Source organism: Chenopodium album, chromosome 23, assembly GCF_948465745.1.
Source record: "Chenopodium album chromosome 23, dcCheAlbu1.1, whole genome shotgun sequence".
NCBI classification, from domain to species: domain Eukaryota; kingdom Viridiplantae; phylum Streptophyta; class Magnoliopsida; order Caryophyllales; family Amaranthaceae; genus Chenopodium; species Chenopodium album.
Window position 1 is genome coordinate 14,831,609 of NC_137856.1, and position 11,415 is coordinate 14,843,023.

Sequence of the window (11,415 nt, forward strand, 5' to 3'; positions counted from 1 at the left end):
CAATTAAAAACCCGACGAAAACCTTGATCGTTTATGATGGGTCGGCCCTCAACAGAGCATCATAATATATCTTGGTGAAGTGGTGGTAGGACCGCATATCTACACTTTTAATTGGTTAAATTCAACAAGGTTACCTAAAGTATTTAGAACCTTGAAGCTAAGAGTAATAATTAAACATGCGATGGTTAATTATTCAACCAAGAATTACAAGAGTTGTAATCAGTAAAGAGTTTACTCACCTTGAAAATGTAATTGTTGATTGCAGAGCCTCAGTCTGGTTAATTATTGCACAAATAAAGGATCTTGGAATCATTTAAATTCAATTGAGATCAATTAACATTGAATAAATGTTTTAAAGTTACCAATTTAATAATCGCTTATGCACCTGTAAATTTTATTAAACATAATTCAATTTTGCGTTTACTTATAAGTAACAAGTCGTTCTAATTTTATTATTATATATAATTTTATTAAACATTAAATTTTGCGTTTATTATTACTTATAAGTTGAGAAACGTTCTCAAAAAGTTTAAAAGATAATCCATAAACCTATATTCCAATTTTGCTAAGATTGTTCTAAAAGGCAAGTTTTAGAAAGTCATGTCACATGTCTAAGGTTGGTTTTATTCAAAATGTTTGAGTAAAATACCAACACATCTTCATTTTGAAAAATGTTTCAAAGGATATAATGAGATGAGAGGTACTATCCCTCAAAAGACAAGTGTACAAGTCCAATAAAATCTCTTATCTTCAATATGATTGAATATGAGAAAGTGATTGGAAATATCTATGATCAAAAGTTGATCAAATGACAGTATTCTTCATCTACTTTGTATAGAGTTTAATACTTGATTAAACTCAAATATAAATAATGATAGAATAGACTTAGCAAAATCATGAAAAATGCTTAAAGTAGTTGAGCAAGGTATCATTTTGAACCTAAGAGAAATGTTCTAAGTGGCTCAAACAGGAAAGGTTTAGGAATATATGAGGATTGCATTAAGATGTTATAGGCTAAGAATTGCAAACAAGTTGCTACTTCTCAAACCTAGAACTACTTACATGCTAAAAGTTGTTATGAACAACAAATGTTTCAAATTAAATGGACCAATTCCAATTGATTAGACACTACCTCATGTAGTTGGAAGGTAAAAGAATGGAAATGTTCCAATTTAAGAATTATATTATAGAAATTGATTTAGCATATTGCTACTTCTTGGACATATGATGTCTTGTTTAGATCACTCATTGCACAATGTGATTGGACTAAAGGAAGAAGTTATGGATAAAGGAGAAATAAATCTACAAGTTTAGAAGCAAATGTTGCTACTTCACAAGTAGAATCTACAAGTTTGGAAGCAAAAGTTGCAACTTTACAAGTAGAACCAGTATTTCACCACTAATAATTGGCTAGAATTAAATAAATTTTATTCATTCTTGCCATTATCAAACACCATTCAATGTTAGTAATGACTAAACATCGAAGATTCAAAAACGTGGAATAAATGTTATTTTATGCTTTATTGAATCATAATGTGTTTTGAATCGCTAAATAGGTTTAAAAATTCTATATGATAGAAATAATTAAACCATTTCTATATATATATATAAAAAGTTATCTCTAATATGTCAATTAATTCGAATAAAAATGAAAATTGCATGCGGAAGATCCAAAGGGATGGACTTTCAATATCATTGAATTATGAATCCATTGATATATGTAATCATCATTCTAATTTGAAATTTTGACTAAGTCACCATTTAGAGAAATGATGATGAGAACTCAAGGTCGAATACATATCGATGTAAGAAAACCAAAGGTTAAAAGGCTAGAGACAAACAATGAAACTTCATTTGTGATATGATCACTTGTGCTTAGTTGAAGCATAAGAGTGAAGATTTTGAAAAGTTCAAAATGTTCAGTATGAAGTTCAGTATCAACTTGACAAAAAAAAAAAAAAAAAAAAAAAAAAAAAAAAAAAAAAAAAATGATTATATTACAATATGATAGTAATTGTGAAAATTTAAGTCAAGACATGTACTTGGCAACACATTCGAAATATTGCGATATGATCGTAATAATGAGAATTTAAGCCAACACATTGATAAACATCCAAGAGTTATAAAGTCGTTTTACAACAAACTCCAAAAGCAAACCTTGTGAAGTGTTTATGAAGGAAGCTATCAATCTATATGAGATATATTTTGATAATGGATGTAAATTACCTATCTTCCAACCATTGTTCAAGGGATATACTTTTAAAGATAAGCTACAAAACTAAACAAACTACATACGTCAAATTAAATGTAGCAAAGGCTTCATATGTGATATGGTTAAGAAAAGTTCTTATAAAGTCTTTCTACAAAGCAAGGAATAAAACATGTATTAAACCGTTTGATGCACGTTCGATTCCTATATAGAGCACGGGGTACTACAACACAAACCATACTTAGCACAAAATGTTTGTTGCTCAAGTAGGTGCCCTTATGGAAATTGTTCCGAAAGGTCAAGAGGGAGTAGTATAAATCTCGAAAGAGTTCGGGAAAAGCAACAAACAAACGTTGTTCAAACCATGGTTGGTTCACCCTATGCTAAATATGCCTCCTCAAAAGGCAAGTGGGAGTATAAGAATCTCGAAAAGTACGAGAGCCTTGAAAGAGTTCAAGAAAAGGATTTCAAAAATCTCGAAGAAATTTGAGAAGTTATCAAATAAAAGCAACAATATGAGCATGATTCACCTCATGTTACAAATGACAATGCGTGGTCTCATTAAGTGTAATGGGATTAATAACCATGTGTCGAAGGTAGTGATAGGCTAAAGTCGTAGTCACCTAATCAAAAGTAATTACCTAAGTCCTCTAACTAAAGTAGATAGGGAAGTAGGGTCGAATCCACAGGAAAACTAGTCTTTCTATTTCTAATTAATTATTATAATCTAAATTATCAGGGTAACCAATGTTGTTGTAATTAAAGACTATACTACGAAGAATATGAGTAAGGAAAATAAAGTAGGGAGAAAACAAATATTAAAAGGCATAGGGCATAGGTTCACCAATAAATAATATTTCAGGGTAAAACATGAAAATCAATCATCAATGCATCAATTAACCAGATCATAAAGGGCTTTCGCTACGTATTACAATCACAAAGATAATTTACCGGTATTAAATCTCATCTCTCGAATCTCGAATTAACCATTTATAAATTAAATTGCCTATTGAAACTAGGCCTTAATATTAATTCTCATCTCTCGAATCTCGAATCAATATTGCGTAACTCATACAATTAAACCAGAGCTAATCTAGTTGCAGAGAATTAAATCAATCAATAGGATATTAATATCAAGCATTAACGATTAACAGTAATAAATTACCCCTTCATATTATTCATGGATCCCCACAACCCTAGAAATTAAACTACTCGTGCATAATTAATACTAAACTAAACAAAGCAATTAAAACAAACATATAAAAACAAGAATTAAAATAAAGTAAATAATAATATTAAAACTAATAACAATAAAGAGAACTAGAAAATAAAAGCAAAGTTAAGAAAACTAAATAAAGCTAATATTGTGAAAGCTAATCAAAAAGCTGCGTAAAACATGAAAACTAAAAGAAACAAAAGTCAACTTTAAAGAATAAAACTATGAAATCCCACTTAAACTCAAACTAAAGAAAACTTATGGTAAAAGTAAAAAAAATAAGAAATTAACAAACTTAAAACTAAACTAATAAACTTGCCTAACTAACCTACGTAACTACTCCTCCTTTTATAGGAAAAGGAAAAAGGAGTTTGACTTTTAATCCCACTCAAGCGTGAGAATATTGAGAATTCGCAAACCGACAATAATAAAGGCTGGAGTAAAGCCCAAGTCAGCAACACGGGGCATAGCAGCGAGCTGGGCTATTTGTTCAGGGCCGTCTGCTTCACACCATACAATCTCTTGTATGATTGGGCTGATTAATTCCTTGGCCCAATCTCCTTCTTGATATTCAATTATTGGACTTGTAACAAAATTAATACTCCGATCAAACCGAGCCCTTAATCACCGAACCAAATACCTTTAACTCGGTCTTGGGCTTAAAATATACGGTCATAAAATACGCTCCGTCTCTAATATCTTTGTAGTGGTTCAATAAGCTCAGGAATCGTCATAAATCTGCAAATTCCTACAAAATAATACCAACTCTACAAAAACACTAGAAAACGTATATTAGTAATAAAAATAGCTCCGTAGAGCTCAAATAAGCACAAATATGACCATGGGACGGGGAATAAAATATATATAAATTAGACTCATCAAACTCCCCCAAGCCAAACCTTTGCTTGTCCCTAAGCAAAGCAATGAATAAATAAATCAATACTTTACCCCAAATACTATTAAACTCAATAAATATGATTCAAGGTAAATACGACAAATATGTATCAAAGTCAACCAATCAAATCTATCCAATTACCAAGCTTCCCTAACAATTGTCAAATAGAGCAAACCACAAGAGCATATAGAATTCAAGACTAGTGCTCACACACTCAACTCTCATTTATGTGGCGAGTAAAAGATGTACTCGATCGCTCTCCATCCCAACCCCTTTATGTGAACAATGCCCTCCCAAACTCACACACTCATGTGTTTAAAAAGACATACACTCAACCTAATAGTCGACTCGGAATATGTCAAGTCATAACTTGCATTGATAAACAACACTTTCACATCCACACAACTCTATGCACAAGGTCAAAAGGTCTTTTAAGCTTGTAATGTAAGGCTAGGGTGAAAGGGTAGGATAAATTTGGGAATATGTGAGAGAAAAGCTATGCTAAAAGGGAGCCATATCCTAGGGCTGGCAAAAGCTGACCCGACCCGATAACCCGACCCGAACCCAACCCGAAATAAACGGGTTTTGAAGAAGATTTTCAACCCGTTTATGTAATTGGGTCAACCCGAACCCAACCTGAAGTTAAACAGGTCGGGTTCAGGTTGGAAATCTCAACCTGAAACCAACCCGCCTAAACCCGTTTAGTTAATTGGGTCAGTTTCAGGTCGGGTCAACCCGAACCCAACCCGCCTAAACCTGTTTACCACCCTATATTTACAACCTGTTAATTTTTAAATATGGGCCAAGCCCAATTTATCTAATGATAAAATGAAAAACCCTAAAAACTTTCTTACCTCACGCCACTTTCAGTCTTTCACTCTTTCATTCTTCACTCTTTCATTTTCATTACTCTTTACTCCTTCTCTTTCTCTCTCCTCTCTCATGTTTTCAATTCTTTTCCATTAAAATTGTTGATTGAAATCGTGAATCTTCATTATTTCAACATTCTCAAGGTAATTTACTTATTAATTTCATTCTCTTTACTTATTAATTTTTGCATTTTTGTGATTTCTCTTTGCATGTGGCGTTTCTCTGTGCATTTAGCATTTGTATTTTGGTAGATCTAGTTTGCTTAATTATTTATTTAATTTATTCTTAATCAACAGATGACGACTGACACCCCTATTTCTCCTGAACTTGCGGATTCCGAATGAGATGATGAAGTTACTCAACTATGCAGCAGCACTCTTTTAAAATATTACTGCTTAATTATGTATTTAACAATACCCAGCCAATCAATCATATTTAATTTTATTGTTGTGTTGTTGAATGAACTGTACAACACTTATTTTGATTTTGAACTGTCTATTGAATTATGTTTGCATTTTATGTTTTTTTTTTCACGGACATTTGCATTTTATGTTGTTAAAAGAGTTAATTAACAAAATATACATGTTAAACAGATTATAAGGTCATTTATTTTTATTTTTATTTAAAAAAAAAAATCAGGTCAAGTCAGGTCGGATTCGGGTCAACCCGTTTAAACACAGGTCGGGTTCAGGTTGAATTTTTCGACCTGTTTAAGTAAACAGGTCGGGTTCAGGTTGGGGGGTCCTGACCTGTTTATGTAAACAGGTCGACCTGAACCCGACCCGACCCGACCTGTTTGCCAGCCCTACCATATCCTAATAAACCCATGACCAAATATAATGATCATACACATCTCCAACAAAACTAACTCCAACACAAATCCACCAAATATACTCCAATCATAAAAACCAAACCCAATACTTACAAAATTTCACTCCCAAAAATATGATAATATAAACTAGAGTGAATAAAAAAACTTTGAACATCAAACTCAAATATTTACAATGAAACTCAATTTTTTTCTTTCTTTTCTTTTGATAAACCTTCACTTAGACGATTTGAAATCAAACCGTTTTTTTCTTTTTGCTCTTTTTTTTTCTTAGAAGTTCACTTTCTTTTTTTTTTTCCTTGAACTTCTTCCTTTTTTTTCATATCATCATACTTTATTTTTTTCAAGAAAATTCAACTTTTAAACTCATCAAAAATAAAATACGATCAAGAACAAATAACTTCTTAAAACCGCCCAAGTTGTGCAAATAATAAGCACACTACAAACTCCCTCACCTCACTCACTAATAGCTCCCCCAAGCCAAGCTTGGGACTAGTAACCAATGGGGCAAACATGGCTTGTAATGTGGCTAAAAACAATAAAAGGGCACAAGCAACAACATGGGTAGCAAGAAGGGAACAAATGTATCTAAATAAATCTGAAGGCTACCTAAAGAACAAATGCCTTCGTCCTCCACATGTGCATAATATTGAGTCATGAAACACTACTCATAGTTGCAAACCAATACTCAAATTCATTGACATACCAGGAACTAACACACATTCCTAACCAAATCAACTAGTCAAGCACTATATTCACAAGTAGTTGGACAAAATTGACGCATTTTAAGGTTCCAAGGCAATCAAATATCAAATCACGATCAAATAATCCACAATATTCATCATCAAATACCAAGAAACAAAACAAGTTTCGAAAATTTCATCAAGGGGCACAGAGAAGTATGATTCAATATTTATTGGAACGTATTTTTGTATTTTTTTTAATTTTTCAATTTTTTTGTATTTTTCTCATAAAGAAAGCAGTAAAACTATAATAGAAAGCAATAAATCTATACTAAAAAAGCATTAAAAACTAAACTAAGCACACCAAAGAAAAATAAAAAGAAAAGGGAAAGAAAGAGTACCTAAATATACAAGAAATCCCCCCCAAGCTAAATTAGACAATGTCCTCATTGGCTTAAAGGGAAGCTTGTAATCCAAGTGACTACCCTTCATCATCAAACTTGTCTCCACCACCATCCCAAACATTGCAATGCATCACCTTGGTACAATTTTGGACAAAATAGAAACAAAGTGTTAGTAAGAGAAGAGGCAAAAACAAGTCAGGTCCACTATTTTGCTCATAACTTTTTTTATACAAATGATAATGACGTGATTCTAATTTCATTGGAAAGTAGACTTGAAGAGCTTTCCAATGATAGGTCACACGCAAAATTTCGTTAAGAAACGCAAAAGTTATGGCTGTTTGAAGTTGGCTAGTTTTGCTGCCGCGGTCTCGCTCCCGACCGGGCGAGCGTGGCCCGACCGGGCCCGCCTCTAGAGTCCGACCACATCGTGTTTTACGACTTGCTGCACGAGAATTCTTCTTGGCCTTAGTTTTCTTCATATTTTTCCTTGTTTGAGCAAATGCCACCCGATCGGGTGGGACTTTCACTACGGCCTCAAACTCTACAACTTGCTTCTCTTTCTCCAATTGTTCATCCTCAAACCCAAGTCCTACACAATTTAGAGCTCTTTCTATAGCATCCACATCATCTTTCCAAGTATTAGTTTTTCCTGCGGAAGATGCAACACAAAATACCGCCTCCAAGGGATCTCTAACGAGAGTTTGGGGCTTATTAGAAAAATTATTTACATCAACCACATCAACACTATAGCACTTTTCCTCTAACATGGGGCTTTTAGGGACATTATTCAGATTAAAAGTAATATTATCATCCCCTACACATAATGTAAGTTTACCACTTTTTACATCTATTATTGCCCCTGCAGTATGAAGGAATGGTCTACCCAAAATAATCGGAATTTGCAAATCTTCCTCCATATCAAGAACAACAAAATCAACAGGTATATAAAATTTACCTACTCTAACAGGAACATCCTCTAGAATACCTTAAGGGTATTTAACAGAACGGTCGGCCATTTGCAGAGTAATATTAGTAGATTTTAATTTACCCATATTTAATTTAGAGCTCACAGATAATGGCATTACACTTACACTAGCACCCAAATCACATAAAGCTTTATCAATCATCAGATTACCAATATGACATGGAATAGAAAAACTACCCGGATCTTTTAGTTTAGGTGGAGATTTATTCTGTAAAATAGCACTACATTCTACAGTAAAAGCAACTGTCTCTACCTCACTAATAGACCTTTTTCTAGTTAAAATTTCTTTCATAAATTTAGAATATGCAGGAACTTGAGTAATTAATTCTGTAAAAGGAACTGCTACCTGCAAATTTTTCACAATCTCCAGAAATTTACCAAATTGCTTATCCAACTTACTCTTTAAATGTCTATTAGGAAATGGAAGTTTAATAGCTGGACCCTGCACATCTCCACTCTTATCCTGGGGTTTACCCTGCAAAGAATTATCAGAAATATTAGTACTTTCCTGTAGCCCTGCAGGGCTAGTAACAACATCATTTGGTATAACAGAATCAGGATTAGCAATTTTGTTATAACAGGTTCATCATCTTTGGGCATAGGAGGCCCATCATAGTGTGAACCACTCCTCAGGGTAATTGCATTCGCATATTCTGTAGGTTGTACTGGCTGTGATGGTAGGGCTTCCTGCTGGCGAGTTTGCAGAGTAGCGGAAAGTTGCGCAATTTGAGTATCTATCATTTTATTATGTGCTATCAATGAGTCAATTTGTGCAACTCTACTCTGCATTTGCTTCTGCATAGTGCCTAACATTGTTTTGATTTCTGATAGGTCAGAATCAAATGGAGAAGTAACTACCTGTTGTGGTCTCTGATGTGGAGGTTGGTAGTACCTCTGCTGTGGTTGTTGTACCTGTGGTGGGGGGTTAGGCACATTCGTACTATTGTACGACATATTTTGGTTATTTTTCAACCCTGCATTGTAGGTGTTGGAGTATGGACTTATTTGCTTATATGCCTGAAAAGCATTAACCTTCTCAAGTGAACTCCTACAATTCTGCGCCCAATGACCTACAAGACCACAATTTTCACAAAATATTACAGGGTTAGTACCAATAGCAGAAACATTAGCAATGAGAGATGAATTAGAATTATTAATATTGTCTAATTTCTGGCTAATAGAAGTCAATTGTGCTTGCAAAAAGGATATAGAATCGACTTGATGTTTTCCCTTATTTGCAAATCCTCTGGGATTCCCATATTGGGAATTATGAATAGCCATCTCTTCGACAACATTGCTCGATATATTCACATCTAAATTCATAAATCTTCTGTTAGCTGCAGAGTCCAAAATCATTCTTGAATTATATCCAAGCCCATTGTAGAAAGCTTGGATTATCTGCCACTGTTCTAGTTTATTGGGGGGCATTCTCTCTGCAAATCCTTAAATCTTTCCCAAGCTTCATATAAAGATTCATCCGCTTCTTGGGAAAAATTTAGGATTGAACTCCTTAACAAAGTTGTCCTCTCTACAGGGTAATATTTATTATAAAAATTCAAAACAAGAGTATCCCAGTCAGTAATACCAAGTGCAGTTCTATTCAATCCATTATACCATAATTTAGCTTTACCACACAAAGAAAAAGGAAAAAGAATCTCCCTGATTTGGTCTTGTGTGACCCCAGCTTGCCTAATGGTGTTGCAATATTGACAGAAATCTGCAATACAAAGATTTGGGTCTTCACCCTTAGCTCCGCTAAATTGCTTTCTTTCAATCATAGTAATAAACTGGGGTTTGATCTCGAATTGTACTCCCTCGAGATTTGGTGTAGGAGATAGATGTGGAAAATCCGTCAGGGACGGCTGCGAATAATCGCTAAGCTTGCGAGGTGGAGGTGGTGGCGGTGGATTCATGCTTGATTCCTGATCTGTACTAAACAAACAAATATGAGAAACTATCTCAAAGAACTTGCGTTCTCTGAGACGAGAAAAAAAAATAAAAATAAAAATAATAATCTAGACTACAAAAATAATCAGAAATAAAAATAAAACCGTTTTCCCGGCAACGACGCCAAATTTTGACAGGCTAAAGTCGTAGTCACCTAATCAAAAGTAATTACCTAAGTCCTCTAACTAAAGTAGATAGGGAAGTAGGGTCGAATCCACAGGGAAACTAGTCTTTCTATTTCTAATTAATTATTATAATCTAAATTATCAGGGTAACCAATGTTGTTGTAATTAAAGACTATACTACGAAGAATATGAGTAAGGAAAATAAAGTAGGGAGAAAACAAATATTAAAAGGCCTAGGGCATAGGTTCACCAATAAATAATATTTCAGGGTAAAACATGAAAATCAATCATCAATGCATCAATTAACCAGATCATAAAGGGCTTTCGCTACGTATTACAATCACAAAGTTAATTTACTGGTATTAAATCTCATCTCTCGAATCTCGAATTAACCATTTATAAATTAAATTGCCTATTGAAACTAGGCCTTAAAATTAATTCTCATCTCTCGAATCTCGAATCAATATTGCGTAACTCATACAATTAAACCAGCGCTAATCTAGTTGCAGAGAATTAAATCAATCAATAGGATATTAATATCAAGCATTGACGATTAACAGTAATAAATTACCCCTTCATATTATTCATGGATCCCCACAACCCTAGAAATTAAACTACTCGTGCATAATTAATACTAAACTAAACAAAGCAATTAAAACAAACATATAAAAACAAGAATTAAAATAAAGTAAATAATAATATTAAAACTAATAACAATAAAGAGAACTAGAAAATAAAAGCAAAGTTAAGAAAACTAAATAAAGCTAATATTGTGAAAGCTAATCAAAAAGCTGCGTAAAACATGAAAACTAAAAGAAACAAAAGTCAACTTTAAAGAATAAAACTATGAAATCCCACTTAAACTCAAACTAAAGAAAACTTATGGTAAAAGTAAAAAAAATAAGAAATTAACAAACTTAAAACTAAACTAATAAACTTGCCTAACTAACCTACGTAACTACTCCTCCTTTTATAGGAAAAGGAAAAAGGAGTTTGACTTTTAATCCCACTCAAGCGTGAGAATATTGAGAATTCGCAAACCGACTATAATAAAGGCTGGAGTAAAGCCCAAGTCAGCAACACGGGGCATAGCAGCGAGCTGGGCTATTTGTTCAGGGCCGTCTGCTTCACACCATACAATCTCTTGTATGATTGGGCTGATTAATTCCTTGGCCCAATCTCCTTCTTGATATTCAATTATTGGACTTGTAACAAAATTAATACTCCGATCAAACCGAGCCCTTAATCACCG